A 16,670-nucleotide genomic window follows, 5' to 3' on the forward strand; every position below is an offset into this window, starting at 1 on the left:
CCAATACCAGTCCATTTCAGCTCACTAGTGCCTAGAATATCGATATTTATGAGTTCCATTTCATTTTTGCCAATTTCCACTTTTCTTAGAGTCATACTTCGTACATTCCATATTCCAATTTTTAATGGATGTTTACAACTGTTTCCCTTCATTTTGAGTTGTGCCCCATCAGCAAATGAAGATACTGAATCCTTTATTCCATTTGCATCATCATGGTCAACTCTACTTTGAAGAGGCATCTCTTCCCTGGTCGCACTTTGAGCGCCTTCCAACCTTAGGGGCTCATCTTCCGGCACTGTATTTGACAATTTTCTAGTGCTCTTCATTATGTTTCAGGAGTCAACAATATGGTGGTGACGGTGTTCCACTGTTATTCAGAAGGTTTTCAGTGACTAAATTTTTGGAAGTAGTTATTTTTTACTTTTTCCTAGTCTGTCTTTTCCTGGAAGCTCATCTGAAATCTGTCCATAGTGGATGATCCTGCTGATATTTAAAATACCAGTGGAATAGATTCCAGAATCACAGCAACACACAAGCCACCACAGTACAAAAAAATGACAGAGAAGTGGTGGCTAGAGAGGGGTGGGGAACCCTTTTTTTGCCAAGGGCCATTTGGATATTTATCACATCATTTGCAGACCATACAAAATTATCAACTTAAAAGCCTGATATATTTGGCCAAATATTTAATTAAATCATCTCTAATGTGATGGCTGCAAAGTTGGTTTGAATCATAAGGTCAGAGGTTCAAGCTCACCAGCCGCTCCTCAGAAACCCTATATAGGGTTGCTATATATCATAATCAACTTAAGGACACTCAAAAACAACAACAACAACAACAAAGGTGATGGCTAGGACTCCTGGTGTGGCGCTGTAGAACAATGACTCAACCATAAGGTTGGTTTAAACGGCAAGATTGGCATTTTAAACTCACCAGCCATTCATTGGAAACCCTATACAGGGTCACTATGAGTTGAACTGACTTAATGGCACTTAACAACAACAAATTGATGGCTGGAAATGTTTCTCTTTGTTGAGATGTGTTATGTTAGCTGGTATTGATGGTGTTGCTACTCACTACTGATTTTCCAGATTTGCGTGGGTCATTCTGGAGCACAGTCGACTCTGTGATGGTACGTTTTGAAAAGAACTGCTCACGGCAGTAAGTTGTTCCAAATACAGATGCATATTTCAGTGTATGTCTCCTCATAGTGGGAATTTCATCATTGTTTATGTAACCTTTATAGAACTTAAGTGGGAAGTTATTATACCTAGTGTTCAGCTCATCACCCCTTTGCAGCTGAATGATTTCATGTTGTAGATTATCAGGCACATTAGTGGTTCCACACTGAATGGTATAGCAAAGATGTTTAATTCCATTTGTTTAATTTGCATGACCTTGAATCTATCATTAAATGTCTCAATTAGTTTCACACATTCACCAGCATATTCAAGCATTGAAGAAGGCTTTTGCCCTTCTAGAGTGAGGAAATGCATCATTTTATTCCTTTTCAGTTGTACTTTGCACAGTCTTAATTTAGCTTCTAATGATTTCATGTTTGAAACAGGGAGGTGAGAAGCTGGTTGGGGCCCTGAAGCTTGACGTTCAGCTCTGAGAAGTACATAGTTGGCAATGTCAATGATGAACACTAGATCACACAGTCACTTCCTATCATCGAGTTTTCTGTAACGTTTTCTCTCCAGCTCCACAAACTGCTTGACTTCATCCTACAGTTTATAAACGCTCATGAGCATGTTCCCATGACTCAGCCAGCGCACTTCACATTGATAAACAAGATCATCAGACTCAGAGTGAAGATCATTCAGTAACTCCTTAAACTGGTAGCTGTTAAACTCTCTGCTTTTGAAAAATTTATGCATGACACTACTGTCAACATCACATTGTTGAGTTGCAATGACTGCACACAGAAACTTTCTTGGTGTCTGATACAGTGGCATATAATTAAATCATTTTGACGAACCCTGAGATGATTCAGTTCTTTCTTGACTAATTATTAAATGCAGTTAACACTTTTTGTGAGCCAACCATGGCTGGAGCTTTATCTATAGCAAGGCCACTTAACTTTTCAATGTTAGTTCAAGTTTTTTCATTGATAAAGCAAGCCTCTTAAAGAAGTTCTCACCTCTTATAGTGCCATGCATAGCTTCCAGTGGCAGTAGTTCCTCTCCTGTGTCAAACTTCAGTTATCCTACAAACAAAAACAGCCAGCTGGACAGTAATTGTTATGTCCACTGTTTCATCACAAGCCAGAAAGAAAAACTGGAATTTTCCTGCAGAATCCTTCAATGGTTTTTCAACACCTTGTGCTAAATCAGTATTCTGATATGAGACTTTTTCCAATACAAACTAATACTGTGAAACAATTTTACTTTGTCTGGTGCTAACAACTCTGTAGTAACCACCATGCCGTCTTTCACAAACTCTCCTTCTACATGAGGCCTCAGCTTCTTTGCAATTGGCTCACAAACTCTGTAATTCATGTGAATAATGTTGTCTCTGCCATAATGAGGTCTAGTGAAAGCAGCTTGTTGTGATTCCAAACTCCACTGAAGATCATTGATTTTATCAAGACACATTTGCCCTCCCAATTCATTAAGTATATTTTGACCTGTAATGAAGCTTCAATTAGATTTTTTTCATTATTGCTAACATAACTACCACAAACTATGTACACAGGTTTCACTTTGGCTTCAACAACAAAAATAAGCTTTTGTCCATTACTCTTGGAAAGATTGACACTCCGCATCAACTTTTCTTTTCTTGATAGTTGCCATTTGTAGGCTGTTATACCACTTAAGTTTTAATAACTGTTCAGTGTGTGTGTGTATCATCAGTGACACGATTACATTGTTACGATTGCTGTGCTGTTCTAATACTGCATCTTGGATTTGGAACATATCCAATGTTTATATCATCGACTCTTGAGATCTTTTCTGCTCCGTAATTCCCTTCATCTTTATCTGTGATTCAGTTTTTACGAGGATTGTTGATAGTGGACATGCGGATAAAGATTTTATCAGAGTTATTATCTGTGCTGGCAAAGAAGTCAACAACATCTTCATTAATCATCGGAAGCACAGTTATCAACATCTTGAGGAATCATCTCATCTCGTCTCATCATCACCGGATCCAGTTTCGCCACAGTATGTGAACATGTTCACAATGTGAACACTCCCAGCCTGCCTGGCACTGACTGTCCTCTGAATCACTTCAATACAGGCAGACAGGCTGTGGGCAGTAGACAAGAAGCATATGTGTCTGCCCCATCATGTTCCCATATGTGTCCTATCTTTTAGTGGATATTCTTTGCGTTTCCCTCAGAATTTATGTTACTATTAAGATTCACTTAAAATAAACTTATGTTGCTATAAAAAAAAAACAAAAAACTCCTAGATTTATTGAATTTTGAGTCTCACTTGCAGTTACTTTGGCAGGGTCAAACCAAATAAATTTAATGGGCTTTATATGACCCATGGGCTGGACATTCCCCATTCCTACTCTGTAAGGTTTCCAAAAATGTAAATCTATAAAGGATCAGAAAGCCTCATCTTTCTCCCTTGAAGTGCCTTATGGATTTGAACTACAGACCTTGTGATAGTAGCCCAGGTGTAATCCACTACACTACCAGGAGTCTCCTGGGGTGAGTTAAATACGTAAAGTGAGATCAAGGGGCTGAAAATACTTTTGAAGGTGTCGTATGGGATTTCAGATAATCTGAGTCCAGCAAGACAGGCACTGCAGTTGACACTACTTGATGCTACAACAAAGATTTCTCCATTTTCATTCGGGACGTGTCTTCTTTAGATGCTGGGGCTTATTACTGTGTGAGATATGAGGCAATTTGAAACCAAGACGAAGAAATTGCTTGGGGAAAGGGGATGCAAATCTTTATCATGGGAATGCAAGAGCTGCCGCATGACCAGATAGCTGGGAACGGTCCTCTAATTGGCTAGTTACTATGTCCCAAGCTATAGTTAAAGGGGGAGGATTAAAAGATTATTGGGTGTGCCAAAACTGCCCTTGCTCATGATGTTGTTGTTGTTAGGTGCCATTGAGTCGGTACCAACTCATACAGACCTTATGCACAGCAGAATGAAACACTGCCCGATCCTGGGCCAACCTCACTGCTGTTGCCACGCTTGAGTCCATCGATGCTGCCACTTGGTCAATCCATCTCATTGGGGGTCTTCCTCTTTTTCTCTGACTCTCCACCTTACCAAACATGATATCCTTCTCCAGCAACTGGTCCCTCCTGACAATATGTCCGAAGTATGAGAGACGAAGTTTGGCCATCTTGGCCTCCAGGGAGCACTCTGGCTGCACTTCTTCCAAAACAGGTCTATTGGTTCTTTTGGCAGCCCATGGCACTTTCAACGTTCAACTCCAACACCATAACTCAAAAGGATCAATTATTCTATGGTCTTCCTTATTCACTGTCCAGCTTCCACATGCATATGAGGTAACTGAAAATAACATGGCTTGAGTCAGGTGTACCTTAGTCCTCAAGCGGGCATCTTTGCTCTTCAACACTTTAAAAAGTTCCTGGGCAGCAGATTGTTGTTTGATTTCTTGACAGCTGCTTCCGTGAGTGTTGATAGTTAATCCAAGAAGAATGAAGTCCTTGACAACTTCAATCTCCTCCATTGATAAGAATGTTGTTTCTTGGTCTAATGGTGAGGATTTTTGTTTTCTCTACATTGAGAAGTAATCCATACCGAAGGCTGTGCTCTTTGATCTTCATCGGTAAATGTTTTAAGTCCTCTTCACTTTCTGCAAGCAAGGTTGTATCATATGCATATTGCAGGTTGTTAATGAGTCTTCCTCCAATCCTGATGCCACATTTTTCTTCATATAACCCAGCTTCTGAGATTATATGCTCAGCATACAGGTTGAATAAGTATGGTGAAAGAATACAACCTTTTCGCACACCTTTCTTCATTTTAAAAACATTCAGTGTTCCCATGTTCTGTTCAAACAACTGCCTCTTGGTGCAGGTACAGATTCCTCATGAGCACAAGTAAGTGTTCCGGAATACTCATACTTCTCAATGTTGTCCATAGCTTGTCATGATTCACACAATCAAAAGCCTTTGCATAGTCAATAAAGAACAGGTAAACATCTTTCTGATATTCTCTCCTTTCAGCCAAGATCCATCAGACATCACCAATGATAGCCTTTGTTCCACAGCCTCTTCTGAATATGGCTTGAACCTCTGGTAGTTCTCTGTCAATGTATGCTTGCAGCCATTTCTGTATTACCTTTAGTAAAATTTTACTTGCATGTGATATCAAAGAGATTGTCTGATAATTTCCACATTCTATTGAGTCACTTCTCTTTGGAATGGGCACAAATACAGATCTCTTCCAAACAGTTGGCCAGATAGTTGTCTTCCAAATTTCTTGGCAGAGATGAGTGAATGCCTCCGGTGCCACCTCACTTTCTTGAAAGATTTCAATTTTTATTCCATCACTTCCTGGTGCCTTGTTCTTTGCCAATTCTTTCAATGCACCTTGGACTTTCTCATGCATTCTCCAGCATCATTTCTATCACCAAGGCCATATTTTCCAACTACCGATCCTTCCTCTTTGCTCCCAACCTTTGCATTCCAATCACCACTAATGATCAATATATCTTGATTGTATGTTTGATCAATTTTAGACTGAAGAAGTTGGTAGAATTCTCTATTTCATCCTCACTGGTTTTAATGGTTGGTGCATAAATTTGAATAACAGTGGTATTAACTGGGCTTCCCTGTAGGCGCATGGATATTATCCTATCACAGACAGCGTTGTACCTCATGACTGATCTGGATATGTTCTTTTTGACAATGAATGCAACACCATTCCTCTTCAATTTGTCATTTCCGGCATAGTAAACCATGTGGTTTCAGATTCAAAATGGCCAATACCAGTCCAATTCAGCTCACTAATGTCTAAGATATCGATGTTTATGCGTTCCATTTCATTTTTGACAACTTCCAATTTTCCCAGATTCATACTTTGTACATTCCATGTTCTGATTTTCAGTGGATGTTTACAGCTGTTTCTCTTCATTTTGAGTTGTGCCCCATCAGCAAGTGAAGGTCCCATGACCATTCACATCATCATGGTCAACTTTACTTTGAGGAGACAGCTCTTCCCCAGTTGCATTTTATTGCCCTCCAACCTAAGGGACTCATTTTCTGGCACTATATCTGACAGTGTTTCTCTGCTATTCTTAAGTTTTTCAGTGACTAAAGATTTGGAAGTAATTCATCACCTCTTCTTCCTAGTCTGTCTTCATCTCGAAGCTCATCTGAAACCTGTCCACCATGGGTGACCTTGCTGGTATTTAAAATACTGGTGACATAGCTTTCAGAATCACAGCAAATCACAAGCCACCACAGTACGACAAACTGACAGACGAATGGTGGGCTCTTGCTCATAAGCAGCACTAAGTCCTATGACTGTCCCAGTGTTTGATGATGCTGGAAATTGCAACCTCACTCTCATTTTCAAGCCTCCTTGTTACCCTCTGTGTGCTTATTAATTCAGTACCCATTTTCAGCTTCCTCTTTTCTTCATTCAACTCTCATCAACCAGCCTACTAACTCAGTATGAGAAGTACTTCCTAAATACCCACAATCTAATAGTAGGAAGTCCTACCGGGATTTTCAGCTATTTCCCTCCTGTAAACAGTCCTTGGAGAACTTCAGTAAACCTCAGTCTTCTGAGCACCCTGAATGAAAACTTGTCCCTATTTTCACCTGATTGTGTGGTTGAAAGTCATATCCTACTAGCAGCTCCCTCAACTTCAAGACTCCATCTACATTGGGCCATTAAATACCTGACCAGAATATACTTTGTAGGACAATGCACTGTGGGCTCCCTGACTTTCCCTACTCAAATCCACCACGTGTCACCCAGAAGTTAAGCAAAAGAGATACTAGTGAAATCTCAATAAGCGAGGTGGGAGAAGGTTATTATCTCATTTTAGAAAATAGGAGTGTTGGATGCTTGTTAGGTGCCATTGAATCAGTTGCAACTCATAGCAGCCTTATGCACAAGAGAACAAAACACTCTCTGGTCCTGTGCCAATTTCACAATCATTGTCACGTTTGAGTCCATTGCTACTGGTACCAATCCATCTCATTGGGGGAGGGGGTGCTCCCTTCTTTTTGCTGACCATCCACTTTACCAAGCATGATGTCATTCTACAGGGATGATTGGTTCCTCCTGATAATATGCCCAAAGTGTGAGAGACAAAGTCTGGCCACCTTGGTTTCAAATGAATTATACTTCCTCCAACATGGATTTGTTTGTTCTTCTGGAAAACCATGATACTTTTAATAGTCTCCTCTAACACCATAACTCAAATGCATCATTTCTTCTATGGTCTTCCTTATTCACTGCCTAATTTTCACATGCATAAGAGACTATGGAAAATGCTATGGCACACCTTAGTTTTGTGCACCAGATTTTCCTACTGTACTAAGTTGTTTGGTTTCTTGACTGTTGCTTCAATGAGTGTTGACGGTAGATCTAAGCAAAATAAGGTCTTTGACAAATACAATCTTTTCTTCATTTACCATGATGATTTGTATTGGTCCAATGTTAAGGATATTTGCTCTCTTTACATCGAGGTACAACCCATACCAAAGGCTTTGGTCTTTAATCTTCATCAGTAAGTATTTTAAATTCTCTTCACTTTCAGTAAGCAAGGTTGTATCTTCTGCATATTGCTGGTTATTAATAATTCTTCCTTCAATCATAATGCCCTGTTCTACATTTTATAATCCAGCTACTCAGATTATTTGCTAAGCATACAGATTGAATTAGTATAGTGAAATAATACAACCCTGGCAAACAATTTTCATGATTTTAAATCATTAATGGTCCCTTTGTTCTGTTAAAATGACTGCCTCTTGGTCTATGTACAGGTTCCTTAAGATTCTCTGCAATGTTGTCCATAGTTTATCATGATCCATACAATCAAAAGCCTTTGCTTAGTCAATAAAACACAGGTAAACATCACTCTGTTATGTTCTGTTTTCAGCCAAGATCCACCTGATGTCAACAATGGTATCTCATATTCCACATCCACTTCTGAATCTGGCTTGAACTTCTGGCAGTTCCATGGCAATGTACTATTGCAGTAGGTGTTTTGTTTTTTTATTATTACCTTTAGCAAAATTTTACTTGCATATGATAATGATATTGTCTGATGATTTCTGCATTTGGGTGGATCACCTCTCTAAGGAATGGGCAAATACAGATCTCTTCCAATCAATTGCCTAGGTAGCTGTCTTTGAAATTTCTTGGCACAGATGAGTGAGTATCTCCAGTGCTGTATCAGTTTCTTGAGAAATTTCAATTTGTAGTCCATCAATTCCAGGAGTCTTGTTCTTTGCCAATGCCATCAGTGCATCTTGGACTTCTTTTTGCAGTGCCATTGGCTCTTGACCATAAGATGCTTCTTGAAATGGTTGAACATCAACCATTCCTTTTAGATACAGTGAGTTTGTGTATTCTTTCCTTTTTTTTTTTTTTTTTAATGCTTTCTCCATCATTCATTATTTTGCCCATAGAATCATTCAGTATTTCAAGTCAAGGCTTGAATTTTTATTTCAGATCTTTCAGCTCACAAAATGCTGAGTATGTTCTTCCCTTTTGGTTTTCTATCTTACCCCAGGTCTTTGTACATTTCATTATAATACTTGACTTTGTCTTCTCAAGCTGCCATTTGAAATTTTCTATTTAGCACTTTTATCTCATCGTTCCTTTCATTTGCTTTAGCATCTCTATGGTGGATTGCAAGTTTCAGAGTCTCTTCTGAAATCCATTTTGGTATTTTTCTTCTTTCTTTTCTTCTTAATAACCTTTTGCTTTCTTCTGTATGCCATCCCACAACTCTTCTGGTTTTAAGTCATTAGTGTCTTATGCATCTAATCTGTTCTTGAGATGATCTCTAAACTGAGGTGGGAATGTTCAAGGTTACATTTTGGCTCTCATGGAGTTTTTTTCATTTCATTTCAGCTTCAACCTGAACTTGCATATGAACAACTGATGGTCTGTTCCACAGTGTTCCCTTGGACTTATTTTAGCTGATGATATGGAGCTTTTTTACTGTGTCTTTCCTCATACATAGTCAGTTTTATTTCTGTGTATTCCATCTGGAGAGGTCCATGTGTATAGTTATTGTTTATGTTGTTTAAAAGATATTTGCAATGAACAAGTCATTGGTCTTGTAAAATCCTATCATGCAATCTCCTGCATAAATATCACCAAGGTCATATTTTCCAATTACTGATCCTCCCTCTATGCTTCCAGTGTTTTCATTCCAATTAATAATAATTATCAATACATCTTGATTGCATGTTTGATCCAGTTCAGACTGAAGAATTTAGTAGAACTCTTTAATCTCATCATCACTGTCTGTTGATGGTTTGTGTATAAATTTGAATAATAGTGGTATTAACTGGTATTCCTTGTAGGCATATGCTTTTTATCCTATCACAGACAACATTAAACAAGATGGATATTGAAATGTTCTTTTTGGTGATGAGTGCTATGCCATTCCTCTTCAATTGGTTGTTCCTGGCATAGTCACTCATGTGACTGTCAGATTCCAAATGGCCAATATCAAATCCATTTCAGCTCAGTAATGCCTGAGACATTGCTATTTTTGCATTCCACCTCATTTTTTACCATCTTCGATTTTTCTAGATTCATACTTCATACATTACATGTTCCAAATTGTGATGGATGTTTATAACTGTTTCTTCTCATTCTGAGTTGTGCTCCATCAGCAAATGAAAGTCCCCAAAGCTTTACTCTATTTGTGTCATCACAGTCAACTCTACATTGAATAGACAGTTCTTCACTAGTCATATTTTGAGCGCCTTACAAGCTGAGGAGCTTATCTTTTGGCAATATGTTGCTATTGTTAAGTGCCGCTGAGTCAGTTCTGAGGAACAGCTGGTGAGCATGAACTGCTGACCTTGCTGTTGAAACTGACTTTACAGTCCAACACATTAACCCATTGTGTCAAACCAGGACTCTTCTGGTACTATATCTGACAATATTCTGGTGCTATTTATCATATTTCAGTATTAAATATTTTGATGTTATCTGATTGTTTTATACTGCTATTTATAACGTTTTCAGTGACTAAGCATTTTGAAGTAATTCGCCTCTCTTTTTTCCTAGTCTGTCTTAGTCTGGAAACTCAGCTGAATCCTGTCCACCACGTGTGAACCTGCTGGCAGTCAAAATTCTGGAGGCATAGCTTCCAGCATCACAGCATCACATAAGCCACCACAATATGACAAACTGACAGACAAGTGGTGGATTTGGTTGTTGGTGTCTCCAAACTGCCATCTCAAGAGTGGGAATTTATCATATGGAATTGGCCATATGCAACTTAGTGACAGAATTCATCTCATAGCATTGGGTGCTGAAGAGGCTTTGCGAACTCAACAGACCTCTTTAAATTCATTAGCTGAAGTGGTTCTAGACAACTGTATTACTTTGGATATTATTGCTTTGTCCAGTTAGGAGGGATCTGTGCTGTCATCAATAAGACTTGCAGCACATATTTCAATACCACATGAGAAAGTGGACTGGAGATTCACTGCATCTGTAAGGCAGCAGAATGGAGCCTGAGGCTCCAAGACATAGGAACTAGGGTCTGGCTCACCAGTTTCTTCTGCACTTAGGTTCCTGTCTGGTTATCCTATTTACTATGGGAATCATAATACTACTGGTGAGCCCCTCAAGCACTCAAAATGTTATCGAGTAAGTGCTGACTCTTCAAAGTAGAGTTGATCTTAATGAATAGGTTGGAGCAAAACTTTCAGGACCTTCATTAGCTGACGGGGCACAACTCAAAACAAGTCAATAAACAGCTCAATATATATATAAAGAAGAAGAATATGGAATGTATGAAGAAGAAATCTAAGAAAACTAGGAGTCATGGAAAATTAAAGGGAATGCATAAAGAGGAAAACCCCAGACATTAGTGAGCAGAACTGGACATCTTTTTGCCACTTTTAACTGGACAATCATGTGCTTTGCTATGCTAGGAATGACAAACTGAAGAGGAATGGCATTCATTGTCAAAAACAATATTTCAACATCTGTCTTGAAAGGCAATGCAGTTTGTGATAGGATAATATCTATATACTTAAAAGTAAGGCCAATTAATACAACTATTACTAAAATTTTCACATCATTCCCAAAGCACACCATAAAGAAATTGAAAAATTTCACTTCCTCAGACTACAAGTGATCAAACATGTAATCAAGATGCACTGATAATAACTTAATTGGAATGTGAAAGTTAAAAACAATGAGGAGGGAGGGACTTGTAGTTAGAAATTTTGGCCTTGGCTAGAGAAATGACTCTGTATGTTACATAATAGAATTTTGTTAAGACTGACTTCAACAACATAAAAGACAATTATACATGTGGACCTCACCAGATGGAATACACAGGAATCAAATTGACTACACCTGTGGGAAGAAGTGATGTAGAAGCTCAATGTCATCAGCTAAAACAAGACTAGGGGCCAACTGTAGAACAGATGATCAATTGCTTATATGAAAGTTCAGGCCGAAGCTTAACAAAATTAAAACAAGTTCACTAGAACCAACATACAACTTTGATTAGATCCCACATGAATTTAGAGACCATCTCCAGAACCGATTTGGCACACTGAACACTAATGACCATTGCCATTAATTGCCATCAAGTCAGTTCCAACGGACTCATAGCAACCATGTATAGGGTTTCTGAGGAGTGGCTGGTGAGTCTGTACCGCCGACCTCAGGGTTCAGAATGACCTTGCATTCCAGCACACTATCCCACAGAGCCACACCAGGACTCCCTAATGCCCACAGACGAGATGAATTGTGGGTTGACATCAAGAAACATCATACATGAAGGCAGCAAAAGGTCATATAAAAGACAGGAAAGAAAGAAAAGATCAGAGTGGATGTCAAAGGAGACTCTGAAACTTGTTCTTTAAAGTAGAGTGCCTACAGTGCATAGAAGAAATAATGAACAGAAAATTTTATAGAACAGCTCAAGAAGTCAAAGTAACATATCGTAATGAATTGTGAAGAGACCATGAGTTGGAAAACCAAAAGGAAAGAACACACTCAGCATTTCTCAAGCTGAAAGAACTAAGAAAAAATTTAAAGTCTAAACTTAAAACATTGAAGAAGTCTATGAGCAAAATACTGAAAGATGAAGGAAATATAAAAGGAAAATAGAAGGAATAAACAGATTCATTGTAGCAAAAAGAATTGTTCTATGGTCAACCATTTCAGGAGGTAGTGCATGATCAAGAACTAATGATATTGAAGGAAAAAATTCTAAGCTGCACTGAAGGATAAAATGGATAAAAACCAGGCTCCAGGTATTTATGTAATACCAAGAGAAATATTTCAGCAAACTCATGCAGTACTGGCAAAACTCATTAATCTATGCTAAGAAATTTGGAAGGCAGTTATCTGGCTGACTGACTGAAAAAGATCCATATTTATGCCCATCCCAAAGACAGGTGACACAACAGAATGAGGAAATTATCAAACATTATAATTAATATCACAGCCAAGTAAATTCTGCTGATGATAGTTTTAAAATGGTTGGACCAATAAACAGCATAATGATAAATGGAATAAAGACTAAAGTTCTCAAGGATTTAATTATATTTGGATCTATAATCAATACACATTGAAGAATTAGTCAGGAAATCAAAGACACACTGCATTTGGCAAATCTTCTGTAATATACTTCTTTAAAATATTGAAGAACAAAGATGTGACTTTGAGACCTAAGGTGCCCCTGTCCCAAGTTATGGCATTTTCAGTCACCTCCTATGCATTTGTAAACTGGACAATGAATAAAGACGACCAAATAAGAATAATGCATTTGAATTATGACATTGGCAAAATATTGGAAGTGCCTTAGACTTCTAGAGGAATAAACTAATCTGTCTGGAAGAATTAACGTCAGGTGTAAATACAGTGTGCTCTCTAAATGCAAGGATGGTGATGTTTCGTCTCCTGAAATTTGGACATGTTATCAGGAGGAATAAGTCTCTGGCAAAGGACATCATATATGGTAAAGTGGAGGGTCAGTGTAAAACAAGATGACCACCAAGAAAATGGATTGACACAGTGACAGCAACAATGGGCTCAACAACAAAAATTGAGGAAATGGAACAGTACTGGGTTGTGTTTCATTGTATTATGTATTGAGTTACTATCGAGTCAGAGGTGGCTAGAGGGCACCTAACAACAACAACTAACTTCCTTATTTTCTGCTACCAGGATTGACTACTCTCACATCCTGTGGTATGTCAGCAGAGACCTTTATGTACAATGTTTCCTTTACTTACAATGGAGGTCCCATTTGAAAGACTAGGCTTTTTATTTCTGTTCTCTAAATTTAACAAATGGTGTGATGCTGTAGGCTCGGCACTGGACTGTGAACCACAAGATCTGCAGTTCAAACCCACCAGCTGCTGCTCAGAAACCCTATAGAGGGGCGCTGTGAGTTAGAACTGATGGGACAGCGCTTAATAACAACAGCAATTAATACAACCATTCATGGTTCAGTTTGTGACTATTGAGGTGACTGTGTGTTGCTGTGATGCAGGAGCGAAACTATTGGTATTTTCAGTATCATCGGGGTCAGCCATGATGGACAGGTTTCAGCAGGGTTCTGTGACTAAAAGCAGGAAGCAGGAGAGGCAGACCACTTCTCAATAGTTAGTGACAGAAAACCTATGGGTAGCAGAACACTGTCTGATACAGTACTTCAGGGTTACAGAAGATGACACCTCTCAAGTTGGAAGGCAAAGGATCATGTAGTGTTTTGTTCTGTTGTTCATAGGGTCATTATGAGTCAAAATATACTTCATGGCACCTACCAATAATAACAAGAAACTGTACTCAAGTTTGCCATGAGACTCAAAGCTTTATTTTTAACTGTAGCTTTCTGCCTAAGTCCAAGTACCTTAAGTATTGCATGCCATTTTGCACTGAAATTAAATTTGATTTCCAGTAGGTATTTAACAAATGACATTTTAAAACTAAACAAAGCAGTAGGGTTAAATCTGCCTTTCTTTCCAGAACCTAAGCATTAAACACACCTAAACCTAGTTAGAATTCTGCTCTGGTTGGCCAAATTACTTGGAACCTTGATAATTTGTCTGATTTAAGTTGGTTTGCACAATTTCAGGACATCTTGAGCTATGTTGTGTCAACTAAATAAAAGTCCTCTCTTCTACCACCAATTACCTTTTGTTGAACTCAACCATATCTAAATCAGTCTTACTTTTAAGCATGAGTCTTGCATACCCTAGTTGTCTTCACTGGGCTTTATCCTTCAGCAGTTGAGTGAATTTAATCACAGATATTTTCCAGCCTACGTCATGTCTTGTCCTCATAAACAATTAATTGTTGGTGATTTTAGTTGCTTTAGAGTTGATTTCAACTCACGGTGACCCCATGTGTGCAGAGTAGAACTGCTTCTCATAAAGATAAATATTTTCTCGATTCCAAATGTTAAGCTACCAGGAAAAGTAATTCTGTAGAACTTGGATTTGACAACTAAATTTTCTGGTATCCTGAAAGCATTTTTCCTAGATTTTATGTATCCTAAGAAACAAACTGGTATGGTGCTGTAAGATAAGCACTGGGCTGCTTGTTAACAGCAAGGTTGGTGATTCAAACCCACCAGTTCCTCCTCAGAAACTTTATACAGATTGAATAGGTATAGGTAAAGAATAAAATCCTGGTACACTTTTCCTAATTTTAAACCATATAATGTTTCCTTGTTCTGTTCAAACAACTGTCTGCTGTTGTTTCTCATGAGTACAGGTTTCTCATGAGTACAATTAAGTGTTCTGGACACTTATCCTTTACATTGTTGTCCATAGCTTGTCATATGATCCACACAATTAAAAGGCTTTGCATAATCTATAAAGCACAGGTAATGGTTTGTGAAAATATATTTTCATCAAAGAGATACAACTTGATGACTTGATAGGAATGTAGGATTTGATTGTTGCTATTGTTACGTGCTGTCAAACTTGTTCCAACTCATAGGAACACTCTACAGGTTTTCAGAAGGGTGACTGGAGGATTTGAATCTCCAACAGTGTGATTTAAGCTTCTTTGCAGTCTACTGTTCTGTCCGACAGAGCTACACCAAGACTCCAAATAATAAATAAAGCTAATGTAAAAATTGAGTGTTTCAAAGGCTTTTGGATATACTTAAATTTCTATTATCTTACCAGTCCGTGGGTTCAAAATAATCAAAAGCAATTAAGAATGTTGTAAATGCAACCAGAATATTTAAGTATAGTTAACTTTGAAAAATAAAAACTGAAAAATGAGTAAAATTTACAAATGATTCTTTTATAGAACGTTAGTATACAGTACATTAAAAATTTTATTATTCCATTATTTAAGCAAAATAACTTCAAATTAGAATAAATGTTTTGGAAAAAATGGTTAAAAATACGCTTCTAGTAATTGAAGCATTCATGTTTCTAGAGCAGGAAAACACTTTTTTTTTTTTTTTTAATTTTATTTTTAGTTTTTATTGTGAGGTTTACATGGGAGAACATCAGCTTTACACTCACCCTATTGCATTTCGTTTCACTGCATTGATTCCAACATCAGCTTTACACTCACCCTATTGCATTTCGTTTCACTGCATTGATTCCAACATCAGCTTTACACTCACCCTATTGCATTTCGTTTCACTGCATTGATTCCAACATCAGCTTTACACTCATCCTATTGCATTTCGTTTCACTGCATTATCAAATAACCAAAGGGTGTACCATACAGGCCCACCCACCAGCCACCAAAACACAGCCCTTCTCCCTCCCTGAGTTCAGTGTCCCCAGCCACACCATCTGTCCACATCATCGTCTCTTGTCTCCATCCCTGGTGTCACTGCCTCTTGGGGTAGGGTCCTGCTCTCTGTTCTTCTCAATTGATAGTACTCATATTTTTTGCTGCCATGTTTTCTTTTTATAAGACCCTACAATCATACCCAAATTCTTATTAAATCTTTGGTCAGTGGTCTGTACTTATAAAATAAAATAATATTATTTTATTGAGCTATATTTTATCTGTTGTTGAACTATATAACCCATGCATATTTTAAGTTTATATAGACATTTAATATTACTTTTCTCTGGTTAAAATTCAGCAATATATGTTCAATCAATATCTTAAAACTGATCATATTTTATACTTTTGAGTATTTATGTATTTATTATTTGTTTGTATTAAGCTTTCCTAATGTACAATTCTTGAAAATTTGAGATGTATGAAATGTTTTAACTGTTCAATAAATCTTAACGTATTTCCAACACTTGTAATATTCTAAGGGTTACTGTTGTTGTTGTTTTGCACAGGAGTTGAGGTGTGGAAAGTAGTGGAAGGTAATCCTGTATCTGCAAAGTCAACTCCTTATAGCTATACAAATTTAAATGTCAGATTCTACCCCTTGCCTCCTTACAGGGGTAGTATAGTACTATTTTTTAATAATGCTTTACTGTGTTTAAGGTAAAAGGTTACATAGAAATTTCAATTCCTATTAACAATTTGTATACAAAGTACTTAGTGTTATTTCATTTTTC

The sequence above is a fragment of the Chrysochloris asiatica genome, unplaced genomic scaffold, assembly GCF_000296735.1.
Source record: "Chrysochloris asiatica unplaced genomic scaffold, ChrAsi1.0 scaffold00123, whole genome shotgun sequence".
NCBI lineage: Eukaryota > Metazoa > Chordata > Mammalia > Afrosoricida > Chrysochloridae > Chrysochloris > Chrysochloris asiatica.